Below are 26,917 nucleotides of genomic sequence, written 5' to 3' on the forward strand. Positions count from 1 at the left end.
AAAAAAGTGCAGTTTTAAAGTAATTGCTGATTGGTCAGATAACTTGTTAGGCACTATCATGAAATGAGATGGAACAACATGATGTAGCGGGGAATGCAAAAGCCAAAACTTGGCTTATTAGCTTCAATTACATGTCTATTCTGGTGCTGTTTTAATTAGAGAGAGAGGGGGGGGGGGGGGGGGGAGGCGCCTTGCTAGTATTGTTCATTGGGTGCAATAGTGTTGATGGTTCTACAATGAGGATACTGTACATTATAGCCCATTAATAGCAGCTTTAGGAGCTCTAGTAATTGATCTATGCAGAGGATATTGAAAACACTTTATGTCCCCTGTTCAGGCACTGACCACTGATCACAATGCAATAATACAAAGGCGCTTGAGAGCTATTGGCAAGTGTACTATTAATCTTTATTCATGTTCTCATCTTCAGTCCAAAGACGGGTTTGATGGTGCTCTCTGTGCAACGCGATCTTGCGCAGGCCCCTTCATCTCCGAATAACTACTGCAACGTTCATCCTTCTGAATCTGCTTACTGTATTCATTTTTTGGTCTCTCTCTACAATTTAACCCCCCCCCCCCCCCCCCCCCTCTCTCTCTCTCTCTCTCTCTCTCTCTCTCTCTCTCTCTCTCTCTCTCTCTCTCTCTCTCTCTCTCTCTATCCCCCCCCTCTCTCTATCCCCCCCCCCCTGCACTCCCCTCCCCCCCTCCAGAACTAAATTGCTAAATTGGTGATCTGATGTGTTTTATCAACCAATCCCTCCTCCTAGTATGGTCATGCCACAAATTTCTTTTCTTCCCAGTTCTGTTCAGTACCTCTGCATTAGTTACGTGTTCGACTCGTCTAATCTTCAGCATTCTTCTGTAGAATCACATTTCAGAAACTTCTATTGTCTTTGTGTAAACTGTTTATTGTCCATGTTTCACTTTCATACATGGCTGCACACCATACAAATAATTTCAGGAAAGACTTCCTGACACTTACATCCATATTCAATGTTAACAATCTTCTGTTCTTCAGAAACACTTTTGTGGCCATTGCCATTCTACGTCCTTATCCTTTCTACATCGGCCATCATCAATTACACTGTTCATCTACTACTTTTAAGTTTCTCATTTTCTAATCTAATTCCATCAGCAGTACCGAATTTAATTCAACTACTACTCAATTATCCTTGTTTTGCTTTTCATCTGCGTCTTCATTCTGCAAACCTCCATTAGATGAGAGGGTTTCTTCCTGTTCCATTCACATATGGAGTGCGGGAGAAATGATTATTTGGATGCCTCTGTGCATACAGTAATTATTCTAATCTTGCCCTCAAAATCCCTATATGGGCGATATGTAGGGGGCTGCAGTTTATTCGTAGAGTAATCATTTAAAGCTGTTTCTTCAAACTTTGTTAATAGACTTTCTCATGATAGTTTACGCCTGTCTTCAAAAGTCTGCCGGTTCAGTTCTTTCAGTATCTCTGACACACCCTCCCATGGATTAAACCAACCTGTGACCATTCATACTGCTCTTCTCTGTATACGTTCAATATCCCCTGTTAGTCCTATCTGGTGTGGGTCCCACACACTTGAGCAATATTCTGGGATGGATCGCACGAGTGATTAATGCAATCTCCATTACTGTGTAGACTGATTGCCCTTCTCTAGTATTTTGCATATAAACTGAAGTCTACCTCTTGCTTTACCCACGGCGTAGCCTAAGTGATCATTCAATATTGGGTATTTGTATGAGTTGTGGCTGATTCCAACAGTGAATTGCACAGTTTTGCATTTCTGAACATTTAAAGCAAGTTGTCAATCTTTGCACCACATTGAAATCTTATCAAGATATGACTAAATATTTGTGCGGCTTCTTTCAGATAGTACTTCATTATAGATAACTGTATCATCGCCGACCGCAGTGGTCTCGCAGTTCTAGGCGCGCAGTCCGGAACTGTGCGACTGCTACGGTTGCAGGTTCGAATCCTGCCTTGGGCATGGATGTGTGTGATGTCCTTAGGTTAGTTAGGTTTAAGTAGTTCTAAGTTCTAGGGGACTGATGACCACAGCTGTTAAGTCCCATAGTGCTCAGAACCATTTGAACTGTATCATCTGTAGAAAGCCTTATGTTACTATCAATATTGTCCGCAAGGTCATTAGTAGGCCTATACAACATGAAAAGCATTAGTCCCAACACACTTCCCTGGGGTGCACTTGAAGTTACTGCTACGTCTAATGATGACTCTCCATCCAACATAACGTGCCGTGTCCCCCCTACTTAAAAGTCGTCAATCCAGTCACATATTTCCCTTGATGTCCCATAAGATTGAACTTTTGACTGTAAACATAGATATGGTAATGAATCAAATGCTTTTCAGAAATCAAGAAATACTGCATATACCCAAATGCCTCGATACAAAGCCTTCAGTATGTCATGTGAGAAAAGTGCGAGTTGGGTTTCACATGATCGATGTTTTCGAAATCCATTGATATTGAGCAGGTCTTTTTGTTCAAGATACTTCATTACGTTTGAGCTCAAAAAATGTTCTAAGATACTACAACAAAATTGATGTCAAGGATATTGGACAGACACATGTGACCTGAGCTCTTTTCCAAAAACTGGGTATGGTTTTTTGTTCAGGGGATGTACAATAGATTGTAGTTAGAAGAGCAGCTAACTCGGCCACAAATTCAGTATAGAATCTGATAGAGGTTCCATCTGTGTTGTATTGTTGATTGCGTTAACTTAAACTTACGGACTGACTTTTTTCAGGTTCATTTTATTTATATCTCTTATTACTTCTCTGTTGTAATTTCATGTACGGACATGTTTCATGACCTTGGAGATTTGCTCATCAATTTGGTCCTACAGAACTTGATGTGTAAATACATAAAATAAATCTGGCTCTGGAGCTTTGTTCAGTTTTAATGATTTCAGATGTTTCTCAACACCACAGACACTAATATTAATTTTGTTCATCTTTTCAGAGGTACAAGGATTAAATTGGACTATTCTCCTGCCCCCCCCCCCCCCCCCTTTTGAAAAGGAACATTTGAAAACTGAGAAGCATTTCAGCTTTTACTTTGCTATCCTCAATTTCAGTTCCTGTTTCATTTGGTAGGTACTGGAAAATAACTTTGGTTTCACTAACAGCTTGTACATATGACGAGAACTTTTTTAGGGTTCTATGAAAGATCATTTGACAATATTCTACTACAGTAGTAAGTGAAGGCTTTGCACATTGCTCTCTTGACAGCCAAACACAATTCATTCATCATCTCTCTCTGTCTATAGCCCTATGTTTTGTTTTACACCAGCAATCTCTGTTTCTTCAGGAGTTTCTGTATGGTGACACTATATTGTGTAGGTTCCCTTCCATTGTGGACTGGTCTTCTGGGTATGTATCTATCCAGTGCGTGCATAGGTACGTTGGCATTTCATCTACATGCTCCTGCCCTGTGCTGAAAGTTCCAAGTTCTTCATTGAGATATGACACTACTGATTCTTTTATCTAGTTCCCTGAACATAAATATCGTTTTGCTTGTTTTAGTTGTCCTTCGTATGTTGGTAATAATTGTCGCCAAAACTGCATTTGGTCACTGATACCAGTCTCAGTGTGGAATCCTCGAAGAGGTCAGGTCTATTTATTGCCATTACATTCAATATGTTTTCATCATGAGGGGTTTCCTATCTACCTGTTCTAGGCGGTTTTCGTAGAAGGCATTTAGTACTGTTTCACAGGATGTCTTATCACGCCCACCGCTAACAAGTCTGTAATTTTTCCATTTAATTGTTGGATCATTAAAGTCGTCACTGATGATTACTGTATGATAGGAGAAGCTTCGTACACGTGAACTGAGGTTTCCTCTAAAGTTTTAGTTTTTGGTTATGTCGGAAGATGAGTGGTGGGTGACAGAAGATTCCAATTATCATTTTATGCCCACCCCTGATATTAAGTCTCGCCCAAACAATCTCACTTGTGGCTCCAATTTCTACCATTTGAGTGTCTTGTCTCCTGCAACAAAAACACTACCTCCATTTCCCATTTGCCTATCCTTTTGGCATACACACAATTTTTCTCCAAAAATCTCACTGCTCTCAATTTCAGGTTTCAACCAGCTTTCTGTACCTAGTATTATGTGATCTTCACTACTTTTCATGAGCACTTTGAACTCTGGCACTTTGTTGCGAATGCTTCAGCAGTTTATGATTAGGATTTTAATACTCTTACTTGTGTGAGGTATTTCTTGTGATCTAACACTGATACTTCTGGGTTTCCTATAGCTATTGTTATCTGGATTGAATGGAGGGTCGCCTAATATAAAAAAAAAAACCTTGTGTGCATCCCACACACAGTCAGCTACCTGAGCAGCAGCCTCTGATGTGTAGTGCACACCTGACATAGTTATGGGGACCAAACAGTTCTCAACCTGTGGCACAAGTCCAGGAAGTCACAGCCTAGCCTGTCACAGAATCTTTGAAGTCTCTGGTTCATTCCTTCCACTTGATTCAGAACCAAAGGGTCATGATCAGTTCAGGGGGCAATTCTGCAAATTCTTAGCTTTATTGAAACTCCATGTGCACGACTGGTCTTCTAACTGACAGTTGCTGGAATGACCCAACTACCTGTATGACCTCGGAGGCCAGGTGGCAGGCATCATTAGTTTCAACTTGTGCCATAATCTGCAGTTGATTGCACTCTACCCTTTTGTGTTTGCATCCTCCTGACACTGGACAAAACAGGTTTCTCCAAATGAGGTGAAAAGTGGCTCAGTTTCAGTGAGAGAGAGCACCTCAAACTTGTTTGTTAGAGATATCAGTACAACACCCTTAGTCCTCCCTGGTCCCTGTCCACCCTGCACATTACAGCTTGATCTATCATTGACACACCACTCGCAGTCAAGTGGACGAGTAATGACAGATCCTGTACTTTCTGCAGAGGAGACAGGATCAACAGGAAAATATAGTACTTGCAGTAACGCTAGTACTGGTATCAGAGACTCTCAGGAGCTCTTCCAATACATCAATTTGCAGCAGTTGCCAATCGTTTGACACTAATCAGGGTGTTTTCCAGCTGCTTACAAATGTCAACCAATTCAGTCTTTCTTTGAGAATAGCATTCACAGTGGGGCTGCGTTTGGCTGGTGCAGTTTATTACAAGGCAGTGAAAAAATAAATTGAGCACGCTGATTATCTTTTAATGTGTTAGCTAAAAAGTTGCTAATTCACTATAAGAACTGAAGCAAATACACAAAATGAGATTTCTATTGAGGCAACACAAAAACCTGTGGTACAAAATTATTAGTTTCTTAAAATGTTTTGAGGTTAATTGTAGCTGCTTGCCACTTGAATATAGAGCTGTTGTTGTTGTTGTTGTTGTTGTTGTGGTCTTCAGTCCTGAGACTGGTTTGATGCAGCTCTCCATGCTACTCTATCCTGTGCAAGCTTCATCTCCCAGTACTTACTGCAGCCTACATCATTCTGAATCTGCTTAGTGTATTCACCTCTTGGTCTCCCTCTACGATTTTTACTCTCCCCGCTGCCCTCCAGTGCTAAATTTGTGATCCCTTCATGCCTCAGAACATGTCCTACCAACCGTTCCCTTCTTCTTGTCAAGTTGTGCCACAAACTCCTCTTTTCCCCAATTCTATTCAATACTTCCTCATTAGTTATGTGATCTACCCATCTAATCTTCAGAATTCTTCTGTAGCACCACATTTCGAAAGCTTTTATTCTCTTCTTGTCCAAACTGTTTATCGTCCATGTTTCACTTCCATACATGGCTACACTCCATACAAATACTTTCAGAAATGACTTCCTGACACTTGAATCTATACTCTATGTTAACAAATTTCTCTTCTTCAGAAACGCTTTCCTTGCCATTACCAGTCTACATTTTATATTCTCTCTACATCGACCATCATCAGTTATTTTGCTCCCCAAATAGCAAAACTCCTTTACTTCTTTAAGCGTCTCATTTCCTAATCTATTTCCCTCAACATCACCCGACTGCATTCCGTTATCATTGTTTTCTTTTGTTGATGTTCATCTTATAGCCTCCTTTCAAGACACTGTCCATTCCGTTCAGCTAGTCTTCCAAGTCCTTTGCTGTCTCTGACAGAATTACAATGTCATTGGTGAACCTCAAAGTTTTTATTTCTTCTCCATGGATTTTAATACCTACTCCAAATTTTTCTCTTGTTTCCTTTAGTGCTTGCTCAATATACAGATTGAATAACATCGGGGAGAGGCTACAACCCTGTCTCACTCCCTTCCCAACCACTGCTTCCCTTTCATGCCCCTCGACTCTTGTAACTGCCATCTGGTTTCTGTACAAATTGTAAATAGCCTTTCGCTCCCTGTATTTTACCCCTGCCACTTTTATAGAAGTTGAAAGAGAGTATTTCAGTCAACATTGTCAAAAGCTTTCTCTAAGTCTACAAATGCTAGAAACGTAGGTTTGCCTTTCCTTAATTTTTCTTCTAAGATAAGTCGTAGTGTCAGTATTGCCTCACGTGTTCCAATATTTCTACGGAATCCAAACTGATCTTCCCCGAGGTCGGCTTCTACCAGTTTTTCCATTCGTCTGTAAAGAATTTGCATTAGTATTTTGCAGCTGCGACTTATTAAACAGATAGTTCGGTAATTTTCACATCTGTCAACACCTGCTTTCTTTGGGATTGGAATTATAATATTCTTCTTGCAGTCTGAGGGTATTTCGCCTGTCTCATACATCTTGCTCACCAGATGGTAGAGTTTTGTCAGGAATGGCTCTCCCAAGGCAGTCAGTTGTTCTAATGGAATGCTGTCTTGCTGTCTACTCCCGGGGCCTTGTTTCAACTTAGGTCTTTCAGTGCTCTGTCAAACTCTTCACGCAGTATCGTATCTCCCATTTCGTCAGTTTTGATAAAAACAGCATCCTCTGCCCAGTCACGGAGGTTACTCGCTTGTGACAAGTTGGGGGATGTTTCAGTTACCATCACGCCCCATAAGAGTTTAAACATGTTCCAGTGTATTATATGCCATAAGTATCTTCATTTGCAGTCAGCCGATGAACTGCGCGCCAACCTGGAACGACGAGGTGTTCACTTTGTCCGGCGTGTCCATCGGCGTCCGAGGGATAATCGGGTAGCCACCGGTGCCTTCATCTTGGCCTTCGAGGGTGAAACCTTACCCGAAAAGGTCAAGGTGATGGTTTACCACTGTGATGAGAAGCCATATATCCCTCCCCCGATGCGGTGTTTTGAATGGTGGAAGTTTGGGTATATGTCATCCTGATGTACACTCCTGGAAATTGAAATAAGAACACCGTGAATTCATTGTCCCGGGAAGGGGAAACTTTATTGACACATTCCTGGGGTCAGATACATCACATGATCACACTGACAGAACCACAGGCACATAGACACAGGCAACAGAGCATGCACAATGTCGGCACTAGTACAGTGTATATCCACCTTTTGCAGCAATGCAGGCTGCTATTCTCCCATGGAGACGATCGTAGAGATGCTGGATGTAGTCCTGTGGAACGGCTTGCCATGCCATTTCCACCTGGCGCCTCAGTTGGACCAGCGTTCGTGCTGGACGTGCAGACCGCGTGAGACGACGCTTCATCCAGTCCCAAACATGCTCAATGGGGGACAGATCCGGAGATCTTGCTGGCCAGGGTAGTTGACTTACACCTTCTAGAGCACGTTGGGTGGCACGGGATACATGCGGACGTGCATTGTCCTGTTGGAACAGCAAGTTCCCTTGCCGGTCTAGGAATGGTAGAACGATGGGTTCGATGACGGTTTGGATGTACCGTGCACTATTCAGTGTCCCCTCGACGATCACCAGTGGTGTACGGCCAGTGTAGGAGATCGCTCCCCACACCATGATGCCGGGTGTTGGCCCTGTGTGCCTCGGTCGTATGCAGTCCTGATTGTGGCGCTCACCTGCACGGCGCCAAACACGCATACGACCATCATTGGCACCAAGGCAGAAGCGACTTTCATCGCTGAAGACGACACGTCTCCATTCGTGCCTCCATTCACGCCTGTCGCGACACCACTGGAGGCGGGCTGCACGATGTTGGGGCGTGAGCGGAAGACGGCCTAACGGTGTGCGGGACCGTAGCCCAGCTTCATGGAGACGGTTGCGAATGGTCCTCGCCGATACCCCAGGAGCAACAGTGTCCCTAATTTGCTGGGAAGTGGCGGTGCGGTCCCCTACGGCACTGCGTAGGATCCTACGGTCTTGGCGTGCATCCGTGCGTCGCTGCGGTCCGGTCCCAGGTCGACGGGCACGTGCACCTTCCGCCGACCACTGGCGACAACATCGATGTACTGTGGAGACCTCACGCCCCACGTGTTGAGCAATTCGGCGGTACGTCTACCCGGCCCCCCGCATGCCCACTATACGCCCTCGCTCAAAGTCCGTCAACTGCACATACGGTTCACGTCCACGCTGTCGCGGCATGCTACCAGTGTTAAAGACTGCGATGGAACTCCGTATGCCACGGCAAACTGGCTGACACTGACGGCAGCGGTGCACAAATGCTGCGCAGCTAGCGCCATTCGACGGCCAACACCGCGGTTCCTGGTGTGTCCGCTGTGCCGTGCGTGTGATCATTGCTTGTACAGCCCTCTCGCAGTGTCCGGAGCAAGTATGGTGGGTCTGACACACCGGTGTCAATGTGTTCTTTTTTCCATTTCCAGGAGTGTTCTTCCGGCGTCACATGTCAAAATTGTGGATGTCCTTTGCATCCCAATACTCCATGTGCCCTGCCTCCTATCTGTGTTAACTGCGGAGAACACCATTCCCCTTGCTCACCGGACTGTAGGATTTTACAGAAAGAACGAAAGATAATGGAATATAAGACCCTGAACCGCCTGACCTACACTGAGGCTAAGCGGAAATATGAGAGACTCCATCCTGTGCCAATGACATCCACCTACGCCGCCACTGCGACAACGGTTCTACCATCTCCTGTTTCATTGCGTACAGTTGGCTCTCTGATCTGTCATACTCCACCTGCCCTGTTGATGGTTGGGGGCACTTTACTCCCTGTTGCTCCTGCTCCATCTATTTCAGGAACGACATCCCCCCAACCATCGGGGACATCAGTTCCCACTTCCCAGCCGGAGAAGCGTAAATCTTCTTCAGCTCCTCTTGCCAGGAATGGGTCCCTTGGGGCTCTCCCTTCCCAGGTTCTGACCAGTGGAAAAGCGGACACCTGCCAGTGGCTGAAGCAACCACAGGTCGCTGGTCATAGGGCTTCACGGTCCTCGTCCGTCCCTGAGACTGACCCAGTGTGAAGCCCTCCCAGCCGGAACCACCAAAGGCACAGCGAGAAAAACAGAAAAAGAAGAAGGCACCCAAGAATCCAGACCTTGCGGTGGTCCCAATCCCACTGCTCCCTACAAGCTCAGCATCTGAGGACGAGGTAGAGATTCTGGCGTCCGCTGAGGACCTAGATCTCGCTGGACCCTCAGACCCAATGGATGTCACTCGCACGGGTACTCAGTCGGTGGCAGCAGGTGACCCAGCGGCGTAATCTGCCTCCTCAGTCTCTACACGCCTTTCTCGGCCATGGACAATGTCATCCTCCAGTGGAACTGCAGTGGTTTCTTCCACTGTCTTGCTGAGCTCTGACAACTTCTCAGCCTTCACCCTTTCCTCTGCATTGCTCTTCAAAAAACTTGGTTTACAGCGATGCAAACTCCTGCCCTCCGTGGCTATCGGGGTTATTATAAGAACTGGGCAGCTTATGAGAGGGTATCTGGTGGCGTCTGCATCTACGTCCTTCACACCCTTTACAACAAGTGTGACCCTCTACAAACACCTTTAGAGGCAGTCGCTGTTCGGGTGTGGACACCTCAGGCCGTTACTGTCAGCAGGCTCTATCTTCCACTGGATGGCGATGTCCTGCAGCATATCTTGGCTGCACTGATAGCCCGCACTGATAGCCCAATTGCCGCCACCTTTTCTGTTACTGGGCGACTTCAAGCGCCCATAACCCTCTGTGGGGTGGATCAGTGGCAGCTGGCCGAGGCAATGTTGTTGAGCAAGTGTTGGCACAGCTCGACCTTTCTCATTTAAATAATGGTGCCTTCACACATTTCAGTGTGGCACATGGCACATACACCGCCATCGACCTTTTGATCTGCAACCCTAGCCTATTACCACCTGTCCAATGAAGCGTGCATGATGACTTGACTTGTGCGGTAGTGACCACTTTCCAATTTTTCTGTCCCTGCCATAGCATCACTCTCCTGGACGCCCCTGTAGATGGGGTATGAATAAGGATGTCTGGGACTTGTTCACCTTCATTGCCACTATTGAGCCTCTTTCCAATGACGCTATTGATGCAGTGGTTCACTCGGTTACCACCGGCATCGTAACTGCCGCAGAATCTGCCATTCCCTGTTCTTCTGGGTCCCCTCGGTGGCAGACTGTACCTTGGTGGTCGCCAGAGGTCGCTGAGGCAATTAAAGATCGCAGGCGGGCCCTCCAGCGTCAAAAGCGGCATCCCTCATTGGACCACCTCATCACCTTTAAACGGCTCCGTGCACGAGCCTGCCGCCTCATTCATCAATGCAAGCAGGAGTGCTGGGAAAGGTATATCTCCACCGTTGGCCTCCGTACCCCTCCATCGCAGGTTTGGGCCAAGATTAGGAGAATTTATGGCTATCGGAACCCCGTCAAGGTACCTGCGCTTTTGCTGAATGAAGCGGTCTGTACTGACTCCACCACACGTGCAAACCACTTAGCAAAGCATTTTGCTCAGAGTTCCTCTCTTGTGAATTACCCACTAGCCTTCCACTCACTGAAAGAGCGGTTGGAATGTCGGAGCCTTTCATTTCACACATGCCACCCTGAATCTTACAATGCTCCGTTCAGTGAGTGGGAATGTCGAAGTGCCCTAGCCGCTTGCCCTGATACAGCTCCCGGGCCAGATTGCATCCACTGTCGGATACTCAAGCACCTCTTGGTGGACTGCCAACGACGCCTCCTAGACCTTTTCAACCATATCTGTGTTGAGGGTGAGTTCCCGTCGCCATGGCGGGAAAGCATCATAATCCCCGTTTTGAAACGTGGCAAGTACCCACTGGAGGTGGACAGCTACCACCGCATTAGCCTCACAACGTTTTTTGCAAGTTGCTCGAACGCAAGGTGAGCCGGCGGTTGAGTTGGCTGCTCGAGTCTCAGGGCCTTCTGGCTCCGTCTCAGGGTGGGTTCCGTAAGGGCCGCTCTGCTGTCGCTAATCTAGTGAGCCTGGAGTCTGGCATCCGTACGGCCTTTGCCCACTGTCAGCATCTGGTTGCTGTCTGTTTTGACATGCAAAAGACTTACGATACGACATGACGACATCACATCCTCTCTACACTTCATGGTTGGGGTCTTCGGGGTCCACTGCTGATTTTCATACAAAATTTTCTGTCACTTCGTATCTTCCACGTGCAAGTTGCGGCCTCCCGTAGTTCCTCCCGAGTTCAGTAGAATGGGGTATTGCAAGGATCCATCTTAAGTATCTGCCTCTTTTTGATTGCAATCAATGGGCTCGCTGCGGCGATGGGAACATCTGTCTCAACTTCCTCGTATGCTGAAGACTTCTGCTTATACTACATCTCAACTGGCATTGCAGCTGCTGAACAGCAGCTGCAGGGCACTATCCGCAAGGTGCAGTCTTGGGCTGTAGTGCATGGCTTCCAGTTTTCGGCTTCCAAGACCTGCATTATGCATTTCTGCCAGCGACGCACTGTTCACCCTGAGCCACGGCTTTATCTTGACAGCGAACCTCTTACTGTGGTGGAGACGCATCGGTTTTTGGGATTGGTTTTCGTTTCCCGGTTGACTTGGCTGCCTCATATTTGGCAGCTTAAACAGACGTGCTGGCGGCATGTTAACGCTCTTCATTGCTTAAGCCACACCAGCTGGGGTGCCGATTGGTCTACTCTTCTATGGTTGTACCAGGTGTTAATTCAGTCCCATCTAGATTATGGGAGCCTGGCTTATGGTTCGGCATCCTCTTCCGCATTGCGGTTGCTGGACCCCATTCTTAACAGTGGGATCCGACTCGCCACTGGAGCTTTCCGGACGAGCCCTGTCAACAACATACTTGTGGAGGCAGGTGTCCCTCCATTGCGATTCTGCCACCAATGATTACTGGCAGCTTATGCTACACACGATGCCCGCGCGTCCCAATTATCGTCTCCTGTTCCCTCAGTCCGTCGTCCATCTTCCAGAATGGCGGCTCTGGTCAGGTTGTACGATCGCAATTCGCGTCAGAGCTCTTCTCTCTGGGCTTGAGGTTTTCCCTCTTCCACCTCTTTTCCGGGCCCCTCTGTGTACACCCCCGTGACGTGCCCCCCCGCCCATACCTTCGGCTCGATTTGGCACAGGGCCCGAAGGATTCACAAAAGTTTCAGCTCTATCCAAAGGCCTCACCTTCAGTCCTACACTCAATCTAACCATGTTGGACTTGTCAAAGACCTACTCTCTTTCTCCTGATCTCTGCAGGGGAAACACTTCCTCCAACCATAGCCAACCTAATCCCATTATCGAACCCTTCCTCTTCCTCTCCCAGTTCATATTACCATACAACTGTGATCCTCTCCCCTCTGGGTCACCTTCCAGAAATTCCTTACTGCCAACCTGGCCCCACCATTCTTCCCCAGGTCCCTTCCTAAGAACACTAGTCTTTCAGCAGAAGAAAGGACAGCCATACACAACCTGAGAACATATCCTGACCTAATCGTCCTAACTGTAGACAAAGGTTCCACCACTGTTGTTATGAATTGCAAAGACTACCTGGCAGAAGGCAACTGCCAGTTGTCTGACTCCTCCCCTATAAACTCTGCCAGAGTGATCCCATCTCACAAGTCCAACATAACCTCCAATCCATGTTTAAAGTATTAAGCCTTTCCCAGGACCTCTCCCCTGAATCCACTTCTCTCCTCACCCCCACTTTCTACTTGACCCCCAAAATCTGCAATGCCAACAATCCTGGAAGCCCTATTGTAGCTGGTTATTGTGCCCCCACCGAAATAATTTTGACCCTCATTGACCAACACTACCAATTAATTGCCTAAAATCTATCCTCTCGTGTCAAAGATACCAAACACTTCCTTCAAGGACTGTCCACTATCTCTACCCCTTTACCTCCAGGATCACTACTTGTCATTATTAATGCCACTTCCCTGTGCACAGACATGTCTCATGCCCTTGGTTTTACTGCTACTGAACACTACCCCTCCCAACATTCCTGAGACTCAACCCACTACCTCATTCTTTACTATCTAAAACACTACTACTTCTCCTTTGAAGGGAAGGCGTACAAATATGTACTACAGCCTTGGGCATCCGTATGCCACTCACCCATGGCAGCCTGTTCATGGACCTTCTAGAGGATACCTTCCTAGCTTCCCAAAACCCCAAACCCTTGGTCTGGTTCACCTTCATCCATGATATTTCATGATCTGGAATCAGGGCCAAAACACACTATCTCCATTCCTTCATAACCTCAACACCTTCTCTCCCATCTGTTTCATCTGGTCCTCCTCAACCAAGTGTGCCACCTTCATGGACATTGACCTCCTCCAAATCTGATTGCCCCAACCACACCTCTGTCCATGGTAAACCTACCAAATACCAACAGTGCTGCATTTCGACAGCTGCCATCTGTTCCACACCAAGACATTCTTCCCATACAGTCTGGCCATCCAGGGATTGGGTATTTACAGTGACAAGAACCCCCGTGCCCGGTATGTTGACAGTCTAACAAAAACCTTCACGGAGTGGTGCTATCCCCCAGACCTAGTTCAAAACCAATTCCCTGTGCCATATCCCTTCACAGCCCCAACCCTCCCGCCACCCCTAAGGACCATGTAAAAAGGAGCACCCTCTTTGTCACTCATTATCACCTCGGGCTAGAGCAACTGAACCACATCCTTTGACAGGGCTTTGATTATCTGTCGTCATGCCCTAGTATGTGGGACATCATACTCAAGATTCTTCCCACCCCTCCTAAAGTGGTGTTCCATCACTCACTCTAGCGTCACAACATGTCACTCAGAACCCCAACCTCCCCAACATGCTACTCACAACCCCAACCCCTTGTCACATGAATCATACTCCTGTGGAAGATCCAGGTGCAAGACATGTGCAATCCATCTACCCAGCCCTTCCCATTCCAGTCCTGTCACAAACTTATTCTACGCAATCAGAGACTGGGCCACCTGTGAAAGCGGCCATGTCGTACACCAGCTCTGCTGCAATCCTAGCACAGTTTCTTTTATTCGTGTGACTACCAACCAGCTGTCCACAGGATGAACGGCTACTGCCGAACTATGGCCAAGAGCAGAGTTGACTACCATGTGGCACAGCATGCAGCTGAACATAACATGATTAATTTCAATGACTACTTCACAGCCTCAGCCATATGGACCCTTCGCTCCACTACCAGCTTTTATGAACTGCACACATGGGAGTTATCTGTAAAACACATTCTCCACTCCCAAAATTACCCTGGCCTCAACCTATGAGAACCTATTCCCCTCCACCCCTTTGTCCTATCACCTTCATCCAATTCACGTCCCATCTACCTCATTGTATGCCACTTTCTGCCAAAGCAACCACTGCACTTTTCCCCATCTCTGCTGCTCTCCTTTTGCTCTACCCATTCCTCCCTGCCCCTCCTTCCCCTACAGCCTCCCACACTGCACCTGAGTGCCTTGTCTTGCTGCCATCTAGTTCCTACATCTCCACCAGACAGTGCTCTTCTCCCTGCCCCCTCCCCTCCCCCAAGAGCATATTCAAGAATTCATTACAGAAGATTACTCAATGCCATTCAAAAGGGAGCCATAACAGAAACATCAGACTCGTCAATGTGGGAGCAAAATGAGGGGCTACAAAGCAGTGTCAGAAAGCTACTGTGATATTGACTGGTCAACATAACGTTGCTCACTGTTGATGCAACATGTGAGGATGATGATCGGTCGTGACAAGGAACTAAAATATGCTTTCTTGTCTAGTAGCCAGATGGCAACTTGCAGCATATTGCTTGTGTGTGTGTGTGTGTGTGTGTGTGTGTGTGTGGTGTTGAGCTATGTCCAGACACAGCATCATTACACAGTGTAGCTCTTTAACAGAGGGATGAGCTATCTTTTCTGCATTATATGTATAACAATCATTGCTCAGATATATGCATGATGTAGGCTTAGATATATGTATGTTGTAGGCTTAATCATCTTTATTTAGGAAGGCTGCACTCGTGCAACAACATTAACTGCCAACAGTTTAAATAACTCTTCTTCAGGAGCATTTATGGCCTTTCTTCTCTTCTAAGAAAAGACCTATAACCGCAGTATAACCAGTGGCAGATCTAAATGTAATGATGATTTCTCTGTTTGGCACTACATGCCACAAATGCTTAATATTGGAAGTTACTCATGATTAATTTTGGAAAATAACACGTGCCTCATAATCAGTCTTGTATTAATGTACCTAATTTTGTGAAGATGCAATTCGAAAATTATCTTCATTTTAGTGTTTGGGAGTTGGATCACCAGTGTTAAATACTGTTCACACAATTGCTAGTCACAATTTCTTGTGCCAGCTGCTGTGGCTGAGCGGTTCTAGGTGCTTCAGTTCGGAATCGTGCTGCTGCTATGGTCGCAGGTTCGAATCCTGCCTTGGGCATGGATGTGTGTGATGTCCTTAGGTTAATTAGGTTTAAGTAGTTCTAAGTCTAGGGGACTGATGACCTCAGATGTTAAGTCCCATAGTGCCTAGAGCCATTTGAACCACAATTTCTTGTTTCTTGTGGCTACAAAAATGAAGACCTGGGAGCAGCGGAATGCTTAAATAGAAGTGGAACTGTTTGCATAAAATGTATCAGCCCATTCTGACATTCATCCTATAATTTTCAGATTCCAGACTTTATGATGGGGGCAATTAGGAAAAAAGAAAAAGAAGTGTGTCTATAATAATTGGTAGTGTTCAACTAGTTTAATCATTCTTAACACAAATTAACATCTTCATAAGAGAGGCACTGCTCGCGTCATCTTGTCAACACTCAACACTTAGGGTTAAAACACAGGACCTAGCAACACATTTACAGCATTCATGAAATAAAATAAAACATGTTTGATTATGGGTTCTCCTCTTCAGAGCTGCTTCTGGCTTTTTCTCTTTTACCTAAGTATTAGTTGATGTGTAAGTTTGTAGCATTTTTCGTTGCATGTTGGTATTCTGGTTGCTGTGGGTTTATTTAATGATTGTCATTTTTTATTTGTAGTTCATTGTCACTGTTTGAATTTACATATTTTCATTTTGTGATATAGAGGTAGTGAGTGGAGCTAAGAATGCTAGAAAATGGAGTGCCAAGTAGAGAAATCTAAACATTTCTGACATACAGTGATCTGCCAGAACATTATGACTATGATGAGCTCTGACACCACATTCAATTTTATCCAAGATGTGTTTGAACGGATTCAGATCTGTTGAGTTGGGGTGCCAGTACATCAATTGGAACTAGAACATCAAATCATTCCATCACATGCCTGGCCTTGTGACAGGGTGCATTATCTTATTGAAAACTGCCACTACCATTGGGAAAAATGATCATTATGAAGGGATGTACATGGTCTGCAACCAGTGTACAATACTCCTTAGCTATCATGGTGTCTTGCACAAGCTCCACAGGGCCTATGAATGCCCATTTGAATGTTCCCCAGAGCATAATGGAGTGGCCGCCAGCTTGCCTCCGTCCCACATTACAGGTGTCAACGAGCTGTTCCCCTGGAATATGACAGATTTGCACCCTCCCACCAGCATGATGATGAAGATATCGGGATTCATCAGACCATACAATGCTCTACCACAATGTCCAGTGCCGGTGGTCATGTGCCCATTTCAGTCATAGTTGCCGGTGTCGTGGTGTTAACATTGGCACATACATAGGCTGCTGTCTTCGGAAGCCCATTGTTAGCAGTGTTCAGTGCACTTTGTGTCCAGACAAACTTGTACTTGTACTCTGCCCAGAATTAAAGTCTGATGTTAGTTCCATCACTGTTTGCTGCCTGTCCTGTTTTACCAGTCTGTCCAACCTACAATGTCAGACATCCGTAATGAGGGGTGGCTGCCTAGCCCCACAATGTCTGGACATGGTTTCACTTGGTTTCACCACATGTTGAAGACACTTACCATGGCGCTCCTCGGACACCCAAAAAGGCGTACAGTTTCCGAAATGCTCGTGTCGAGCCTCTGGGCCATCACAATCTGCCTTCGGTCAAGCACGGATAGATCACCCTGGAAACATGCTTACTGATATTACATGCACCGTGTGTGTGTGTCTGACTAGCAGTCTTTCCTCCCCAGGTGATGCTGCTGTCGCGTGGATGGGTTTATATCGATAGCAGGCCGGTGCTCATATTCTTCTGGCTGATCAGTGTATTCTTCTGTTTGAGCTCAATAGAGGGGTGACAGCAGTGGAAGCAGACAGAAACATTTGCCCTGAGTATGGGGATAATGCTATTGGACAGCTGGCAAATGTGATGAACTGTGACCATTTCACCACTGTGCAACATTTGCATGGAATGGGAAGGTTCAAAATTGGGCGTATGGGTACCGATTGCTGCAAGCCAAAATCACAAAAATCAGTGGGTGGTCATACGAGCATTTCTGCTTGCTCATCGCTAGTTGGCTCATGAACAATACCAACCATTCTGATCCTGTATTATTACAGGTGATGAGAAATTGTGTGTATGTGCTAACATTAGAAAAAGAAAGGAATGGTTGAGCCCAAGCAAAGTGGCACCTCTCCATACAAAGACCTGTGCACACCCACAAGAGATAATGTTATGAATCTGGGACAGAGACGGTGTGGTGCATTATGAATTGATTTCCTGAGGTGTAACAATCACTGCTGGCATTTATTGTCAACAACTAAGACCTCTTGCAGATGCTTTTCAAGAACAAGAGCAAGGAAGACTGTGAAGTGATGCTATTCCATGATAATGCCCACCAGCATTCTAATCGACCAACAAAAACACTATACAGGCATTGGGTTGGGAATTCACTCTGCAGCTACCTTATTCACCTGATCTTGTGCCCTTCGATTTTCACCTTTCCCGCTTTCTATCAAACCACTTTCAAGGAACTTCCTTTCCAGATGAAAATGTGCTCCAAATGTTGCTAGAGGAATTCTTTGCCTTTAAACCACATGAACAGTCGTGGCACTGAAAAGGTATTCCATTGGAGGAAGGCAAGAGCATACCACCTCCAGCAGAACCATGCCTAGTACACCAAAATAGTGTTCAAACTACCCTCTGGTTTGTGAGCAGCTTCAGCTTTGTCTTTTACTGCTGAAAAAAAAGTTTTGTACCACATTGATTACTTGTGTAGTTCGGTTGGAAACCTCTCCCTCACTACTCTTTTGAATATAGGAAATCACTACGTATTGTTACCTGTGTTATGGAAATAAAGGCAAACCTGTCTGCTGTGTCTTGAATCGTGAATTGGAGTGAGCTAAGGCATATGTACACTGTAGTCTGTCAACAAGCCTCGAAAGGCCATCTCCAGTTTAAAATGTGTGCTCAATGTAATTTTATGGGAAATTATCTGCTGAACTGGTGTACACTTCAGTGACTTCATTTGAACATTTGACCACTGTTGTGACACACAAAACACTGCTGTGTAGTGGGGTCCCAAATAAAATGGTAGTGCAATTTTTTTTATCAATTTACTTTGCAGTCACAGATGAATATTAAAAAAGATGATTTGATTCCTGTTATAATTAATATAAATTTGTTTGGCTCGCAGAACTGGCATGTTTGGAGGAATATACATGATTCTGTAATCTTCTTGAATAAAAAAAATAAAAAAAAACACAAAACACTAATCCACTGTTACTGTCTTCTTTCCTATGTTACCTGACATTTCCTGAATTTTGTAAGAGGCTCATGCCTTGTGAAAATGTTACCGGAAAATTTATTTGGTCTTCATGATATCTAATCTTTAATGTTTAATACTGAAATATAGGTATGCTTTAGCTTCAACTACTTGTCTTTAACTGATCACAATGTCAGTGACTTAAGTGAAACTAACCATAACATATTCTTAAGCATTTTAATGCTCGTTACTTCTTGTTGCCTACCAGATACACAATGACCATTGTAATTAACATTCGGATAAAACAGCCACAGGTTGCACACAGTTTGAATCAATATTATAGAGACCACAGTCAAAATGCTTACAGACCTTTGAGGCGTGGTCTTGGAGAAGCATCCTGAAGATCTCATGGGCAGACAGAATGACCAGTGAAGTAGTTTTCAGTATACAAGTAGAGAAAAAATGTTTTGAAGGATCATCTAGGAAAAATACTAATAGATCAACCCAAAATCAAACACTGGGAATAACAATAGTATTATGAAAAAGGATAGATTGTGTAATATAATAGAAAATAATTTAAAAAATGAAAGGAAGGAATGAAAGAAATTGGTTGGTAATTGTTCTTTCGCTTGCAGTGAAGGGAGAATATTAGTACAATTGCATTATTGTGAAATGTTCTGCGTGTGCAAAATTGTGCTATTGTTCATTCACTTTACCTTGTGACATTTCTTTTTCTGTGTCCATCACTATTTTTCTCATCTTCTGAAAGCTTCTCCTTCTGTTAATTTTACGAAAATATGACCGTGGACTTCTTTTCCTCCATTTCAATTGTAGACTCAGGCAGCCGACTCCAGGGAACCCAAGTGACTCCCAAGATGATGCAAAATATTAAAGAATTTTTCTTGACTTGGTTCTATTTCACTTTAATAAAAATGATTAACATTGTCATTAAGTCTTCTCTTATTCGGAAAACACATATGATACAAAAGACTCGTAGCCCATCATACTCCGAGCAGTACAGCATAACAAAACTTCTAAATACGAGAGAGCCTGACTGAGACTTTCTAAAAAACAAAATCATATACAAATAATTGAATGAAAGTCCCTTCATTTGTCTGCGTCCCACCGCGCATTCACAATTAAGGTCTTTGCCAATGCTTACGATCGATCGGTGTTCAAATTTTTTTTAAAAAAATAAACATTAACTTTACGGTGTCCTGGGGGTCCTTCATTACACACGTACACAATTGCTAAACACCATGTGGAGGAAATGTTGAGTCACAGGTATAGTGCTGCTTGTGGGAGCATGCAGGAATGCAATGGGGACAGGGTACAGTTGCTAGGTGAAGTTGAGAAGTTTGAGGGCAGGGTGGGGGGTAATGGAATAGTAGATAAGGGGATCAATACTAGTGGGTGCGTTGGCAGAGTTAAAGACTGTGTGGTGCTAGAGTGGGAGCAGTGAAGGGGATACGTAGGTCAAGGACAGGGAATAGCACTAGCGAAGGTTGAGGCCAGGGATTACAGGGACAAAGAGTATACTACAGGGAGAGTTCCCAACTGTGAAACTCGGAAAAGCTGGTGTTAATGGAAGGATCAGATGGTGCAGGCTGTGAAGCAGTCATTAAACTGAAGAATGTTGTGTATGACAGTATGTCAGCAACTGAGTGGTCCAGCTCTCTCTTGGCCACAATTTGTCAGTGGCCACTCTGGTGGACAGACAGCTTGTTGGTTGTCATGCCCACTAAGGATGTGCCCACTAAGGATGAAGCACAGTGGTTGCAGCTTAGTTTGTAGATCACATAACTGATTTCACTGATAGTCCTACTTTCAATAGGATAGACAATGCATGTGACCAGACTAGAGAAGGCGGTGGTGCTGGCGATGGTGATGGTAGTGGTAGTGGGAGGATGTATGGGACAGGTCTTACATCTAGGTCTATTGCAGGGATATGAGGCAAGGGGTTGGGGCAGGGATCGAGTAGGGACGGACAAGGATATTGCGCAGGTTCGATGGATGGGGGAATACCGTCATGGGAAGGATGGAAAGGGTGATTATCCAGAATCACATTCCCCGCCATGGTTTCAACTAGTTCTCTCTTCATGCCCTGAAATGGGGAATATCCTTCCCTCCCCTTCAACGGTGGTATTCTGGTGTCCACTGAACCTGTACAATATGCTTGTCCACCTCAGCTTCAGCTCTGCTCCTTACCTCTTTCCTCGCGGCTAATACAGATCTACATGCAAGACTTGTTCCATACCTACTCACACCACCACCTACTCCAGTCCAGTCACATGCATCTCCTATCCATCAAAGTTGGGGCTACTTGTGAGAGCAGCCATCAACCTAAACTTCCAACACAGTGCTGCATCCTATGTGAGTATGACAACTAACAAGCTGGTTATTTGCATGTGTGGCTGCCACCAAATTGGACAGGAGACAGCTGGATCATCCAGTTGCTGAACATGCTGTACAACATAATGTGCTTCATTTCAATGACTGCTTCACAACTTGCACCTTGTACCATGTGGATGAATCCTTCATACTAATACCAGCTTTTCTGAACTGTGGAAGTGCGAACTCTCCCTGCAGTGTATCCTACTTTCTTATAACCCCCAGCCTCAAGATTTTCTGGTTCTTGTCCTCCACCTACATACCCCCTTCCTTGCTCCCATTTTAACAGTACACAGCCTTCTTTTCCACCAACACAACCACTAGTCTTTGTTCTCATCTCTGTCTCTCCTTTTCTGCTCCCGCTCCCACTCCCCTCCCCTTCCCGCCCAAATTTCCCAACTGCACATACCAGCCCTACCGTGTCCTCACTGCACATTTGTGCTCCTGGACCTTCTTCAGACTCTAGTAATTCTGATTCAACATTACTGGAACTTCACATCACAGATTCAGCAAGTCACTGTGAGAAAATATGCGATAGCATGTTAAAATGAACATCTTATGGAACGTTTGTCCTTTCACGTTTTATAACATAAATGCATTTGAAAAGAGTTACCCAATGGTCTTCACTTTCACCTTTTTCCAGCTGCCTCTACTTCCTCAGTTGCTCTTTTCTTTTTCTTGAGTAGTTGGTGATCAATTCCATGTGGAGCTCTGGCCATCCTCTCAACTGTTGGTTGATCAGAAGCTGTCTGTCTTCTTTAACAGTAGTGATAATACAAGCATTACTTTGTACTATGTCAAAAACGTCATCTCGTTCTGAACAAAATTGCTCATCTGATGATCATTTGGCAAGCTTTGTAGATACCTCCATTGTTAATACGACATTTATAATTTTGATCCTCATTTTTCAGTTACTGTGTTGGAATTTTTTTCTTGTAATAAATCATCAATTCCTGCACCACAAACATTAGGAAGACACCTTTATCATTTGTTATACAGATGTAATTTTGCTTCCAGTTATTTCATGGAAGTAATACCTGAGTAAATAAATTTTCTTCCATAAACGAACTAAACAAGGCATTATCCTTGCTACAACTGCTACAAAGGGCGTTCGAAAAGTTTTGCACAGTCGTCTCTAATTTTTTAATTTTTTTGGAGGAGGAGAATGAAATTTTTTGTGAACATACTTGGAACATTTAGCTATACGTTGAGCCTACTCAATGTAGCGTCCATCAGCTGTGATGCATCTGTCCCAACATTCTTTCCATGATGTAAATGCACTTCGGTAAAATTCTGGGGATTGACTTTTACACCATCGTTTGACACAGGAAATAAGGTCTTTCTCACTATCAAATATTTCACCATGCAGGTGGGCCTTCAGATGACCAAAGAGATAAAAATCAGACGGAGCCAAGTTCGGACTGTAAGGGCTGTATGGGGTTTGGCATTGTCATGGTGTAGTGTGATGAGCTGACTGTACCGGTGATACCAAACTACCCAATGACAGACGAGTCATTTCAGCAAGCTGTCATGTCATCACACATCTGTCATTTTGGATGATTTGATCAATGGTCTTATTCACATCAATCACTGCCGTCGATGGTCTGCCACATCGTGGATTGTCCATTAGAGAGAAATCACCTTCTTTAAACCTCTGCAACCAGTTCTGGATACTGCTGTGAGCCACTGTGTCCTCCACATAAACAGGGAGCAACTTCCTGTGAACCGATGTGACAGAGTCATTGCTGGTCTTGAAGAGGGACTCAATCACCGACCATTGTCGTAACATGACACCTACTTCATGGTCCATTATGGCTCACCTGTAAATAAAAGAAAATACTTTTATATACCAACTTATAGCTAAATGTTCCAAGTATATTCTCAAAACATTTCATTCTTCTTTTGCAAAAAATAAAACAATTAGAGACGACTGTGCAAAACTTTTTGAACACACTTTGTATTTTCTCTTGAAAGCAAAAGATTGTTGGGATGGAAAGGGCTGGGGTATGAAAATGGATAAGCTCTACTTGATCTGCCCTTTATCTGCCTGTCTAAGGGTCAGTGTTCTGTCATATAATCCAACCATAGCAGGCTGTGACATGAGAAGTCAGTCAGTTTATGAAAATGAAGGATAATGAACAAATGTGTCTTGGGGAAGTAATATTGTACGAAGATGATTGTTTTATATTGTGGACTTCCCGATTTTGAAGCACCAGGGACACCACTTCCCCTTATCCTACTGAACCCAAATTTCACGTAGGTTAGCAATAGATAGAATAACTATAAAAAAGTTAAAAAGGTGCCAAATAAGAAACATATATAGCAAGTGGTACAAATGAAAGTTTTCTTTTAATTCTTGTGATTCTTCAAAGTCATATGATAGTGAGAAATGGTGAGAGGGTTCAGCTCTGCTACTTTTACGTACTCTTTACATGAATTTTTGTATATTCAGAAATGGATTATGCTAACTGTTGTTTTTTAACACTCCCACATTTTATGTGATATATCTTATGAAGTAACATTCAATTGATGTCATCTAAACCTATTATTATTCTGCTTTATGCTGGTAGCATGAAATCTGCTACACAATTTACAGCTTGTCATCGATTTGGAGGCTATGGTGTTTCTCCTTTGTTTGTGTCGATGTGACGTGCTTATTTCTGTCACAATAAAATTCAACTGTATCAACGTAATAGAAATAAAGCAAATGATCTATAAAGTTACCAACAATATCCCTCATTACACGTCTGCTTGTTCTTCAAGAAATGTTTTTCATATTCAATCAGTTAAAGTAAGTATGGCACATTTTATAGTTGTCTTTACAGTTTCTATCACAAAATAATGCATGAAATAATTCCAAATGTGTGAATTTTAATGAAATTGAAAATGAATTGTCAATACGAAAAACTTATAAGCACCAAAAAAAAAAAAAAAGATTAATTAAAAAAGCCACAGTACAGATAAAAAAGGAAATCCTAACATGTTTTTAAGTTCAAAAGTTTTTTTCTTAATCTGGCTGTCTAATGCTTGAACTACTACTTGCTTTTCACGAGTCTCTTTCCGTAGTGCATTAAACTGTGAGCAGTAAGAAATGATGCTTGGCTTTTCCGCAACCTCTAAAAGTTCATCAGCTGATTTGTGCAATGAAGAGATGTCAGAATCAAGGTTGCATTCTTTTCTGCTTTAAACCTTCCCAATTCCTCTTGCAATCTGCACTTCCTTTCGTATAGTGTCTTGGTCTTCTCCACTTGTTTTTGTTCAAGATAAGCCCATGTATTTTTTCTGGCCGAAGATGCAGATGCTCAAAAATCCTGAATTATTTTTACATTTTGCAGTCCCCCACAAAATTTATGGTGGTCTTTAACTTGCTGCATAGCAACATAGGATCTTTCTTTCAAATTTTATATTTCTAGACTTAGAACCATGTTGATTGAGACTCCATCTCTACTGTTGGCTGACCATGTGAACAGATTAAAATTTTCTTGCAAACCATCCAGATTTCTGTGAAATCTCTTTAATACTTATTCTTGTACAGAAAGTCATCTAATCATGAAATTTTCACATCAGAATCTCTATACTCTTGGTATGGAATTTGCTGTAAAAAATCTCTAAACTCCAAAAGAGAGTGACTATTCAATATTAATTTCATCTTTTTCTAGCAGCCACCTTTATTTTCAAGAATAACTTTTGGATCCAGACATGCTTAATAATGTACATAGGAATACTGTAATGAAGGTTTTTCAATAACACTTTCAACTATTTTCATATTAAACGACTGTGCTTTGTGTTTTATGGTTAGAACATCTTTGTTGGTAATCTTTTCCTCCTTAACCATGCTAGACAAAATTTTGTCTCCAATTAAGCCTAAACCTGCTTTTCTTAATTTACTGAATGAAGATGGCTCCACTTCATAAGTAGCAAGCTTATCTGAGGAATCAATTTTCTTGACATCCTCTTTCTTTAGTGCATGAACTGAGGAAACAATGATTTACTAATTTTGTGAGATCATTTGCAAAAAAAAGCCAAGAGTGGGTCATCAGATTTGATATATAGTCAAAAAAGGCTGAACAATCTGGCCCACAGCAACAAAAAATTGAAGTTTTAATTGTAGTAACTTATCCTTTACTGCTGACGAAACAACCTTATAGGGATTGGAAGCTGGCATGGTAGTTTTCTCCTTTTCTACATTGGCAACAGACAGAGAAATGTCATTCAAAAGAGCCCTCAGAGCTGCAGGAAGGTTTTCTAACCACCTATGGTGGCAAAATTTCAGGCTCACCTTCTTTGAATCTGAAAGTTCGATGTACTTTTCAACTTTTGCAGATAAGTCACAAAATAGATAACATAAACTTTTTAAGAAAATATATATGTCCCAAATGAGCATCTTTTTCAAAAGAATCATGTAGTGTGTGTAAACCACAGGAGCCCAATTCCAATCATTTCTTTGCATCATCTTGTTTCATATTCTGCTGCAGCATCTTAATGAATTTTTTATTTACTGCAGGTCCATCCATAGACACTAGCAGAAGTTTTTGAAGCGTAATACTTTCCACAGCAGCCATAAATGAATTTTTAATATCCTCTGCTGTTACACGGGCCATGAAAGTTGGAAGTAAAGTGTCTTGTATGAACCTGATTTAAGTCTGTGTTCCAAAACCTAACTAAAATATCCACCTGCTTGGTCTGGGTGGGTGTATAAAAACTTCCATCAAGTAAAAGTGTATACCCGTCTACAGAATCTAAGCATTTAAATAAACTGTTTGAAATGTGGGGCAATAACAAAACAAATTAGATATACACACTGTTTCTCTCCACAAGTAAAGTGTTTTGCTATTTCACTACCACGAAACATATTTATAAATGATGAAATAGTTGTACATGATTTAAAAGTACAATTTAATTCACAGCATTTCATTGCTCAAATTACTTCAGCCTTCAACATTTATTTCCTGGTACATATAATTTTACTGTTGGTAAAGATGGAAAGTTTGAAGCTTCATGTGTTTCTGAATTTGAGTGCAGGTCTTCAGAAAATAAAAGTAAATTATCCACACTTTTTGATGTTCTTGTGGTTTATTTTAAAAATGCAGCATGCTTTCTTGCTGTTTCATCAGTGCAGTGTTTTTCTGTTCTAGAAGAAAAGAAAAAATATGCTGGTATTATTTTTAGTAATACTCTTGGTAATTAATATAACCCCCTAAATCAATTTTTAAAAATAATTATTGCCACTTCTGCTGTTCACAAGGTACGGTGAATTTCTTCTCTCAGATACGTGCTAAGACTACAAACTATATGTCAAAACATGCAATTTTGCCAGTACTTTTTTTAATAGTTTCCCTGGAATTGGCCAGATATTTGCATTTTGCAGGTGTAAGGAGCCTAGAAGTCAAGAAATGTGCCTCCAGCCTGACAATTTGACGCCTTCCTGTTGTCGCCAATGTTATATCATGTAAAGGTAGTTTTCGGTATGGTCTGATAGATGGACCCTGTAGTATTCTTTAATGTATGCACTCTGTAGTGTTCCTGTTTTGGGTTTGATCTGCTGCTGGTGCAGCTCTTCTGTCACGTGATCCAGCTCCATCCTCATTAGGTTTTGATAACTGCTGAGGAGCAATCCAGCTTATGCCATATTGAAGTTGAACGATTTGGTCCGTAATTCACACT

At 43.4% G+C, this 26,917-nt stretch overlaps 1 protein-coding gene across 5 annotated transcripts in view; it reads left to right on the forward strand.

The window, feature by feature from the left end:
- LOC124616755 (5-demethoxyubiquinone hydroxylase, mitochondrial) overlaps positions 1–26,917 on the forward strand; it is a 61,047-nt gene that overhangs the window by 1,350 nt on the left and 32,780 nt on the right. The gene's annotated exons all lie outside the window — the stretch shown is intronic.

The sequence above is a fragment of the Schistocerca americana genome, chromosome 5, assembly GCF_021461395.2.
Source record: "Schistocerca americana isolate TAMUIC-IGC-003095 chromosome 5, iqSchAmer2.1, whole genome shotgun sequence".
Classification (NCBI taxonomy): Eukaryota; Metazoa; Arthropoda; class Insecta; order Orthoptera; family Acrididae; genus Schistocerca; species Schistocerca americana.